The sequence below is a fragment of the Orycteropus afer genome, unplaced genomic scaffold (genome assembly GCF_000298275.1).
Source record: "Orycteropus afer afer isolate SDZICR_OR568_19922 unplaced genomic scaffold, OryAfe1.0 scaffold00285, whole genome shotgun sequence".
Lineage (NCBI taxonomy): Eukaryota > Metazoa > Chordata > Mammalia > Tubulidentata > Orycteropodidae > Orycteropus > Orycteropus afer.
In genome coordinates, this window is record NW_006921872.1 from 1,985,970 (window position 1) to 1,986,834 (window position 865).

Consider the following 865-nt stretch of genomic DNA (forward strand, 5'->3'; position numbering starts at 1 on the left):
ATTTAATTTTTAGAAGGTCCCAATCATCTGGCTTCTCTTCTGCTGTTGGTGCATTTTGCAATATTGGATTTTACAATCAATTTTCATATTTGTAAAGGGAATGAAAACCACACATGTTGATTTAATAATTCAAACTACTGGGAGTAAAGCTCAACCAAATCTTCCTGGCTAGTAGGATTAAGGTGAAAAATGTCAGAAAACCCTAGACTAGGTGATTCCCAAATTGAACAGTTCTGCGATTGTATTCAAAATATCAATATATCAGTAAATAATTGTTGCTTTTCATCACTGCAGTTGATTAAGAGGTGATTAAAAGATCTATATTTGAGCAAGTAAACAAGATTTTACATAAGATGAATCCCAACTAAGTTTGTCCTGTGGACATTGTGATGGCTAAGATTGTGTGTCAACTTGGCTGGGCCATAATTTCTAATATTTTGGCAAGTATGATGGAAACACCCCCTATAATGATATCTGATTTAATGTAATGTCCTCCATGACAAGATCTGCTATGAGCAACCAATCTGCTGAAAGGGAGTTTCCTCAGGGATATGGCCTGCATCCGTTATTTATAGATGTTCTGGCAAAGCTCTCTCCTTTTGGTCAGTCTGGATCCTGCATCTGGCTTGTCATCTGACTTCTGGTTCTTTGGACTTGAGCCAGCAGCCTACCATCTGGCCTGCTGATCTTGCATTTGTCAGCCTCCACAGCCTGTGAGCCAGCAGCTTGCCATCTGACTGAACTGCTGATCTTAGGTTCATCAGGCTCTGCAGCTACATGAGTCAGGAGAAGATTCCAGCCTGATGTTTGACCCATGGACTTGGGACTGACCAGTCTCTACAACCATATGAACCATTTCCTTGAG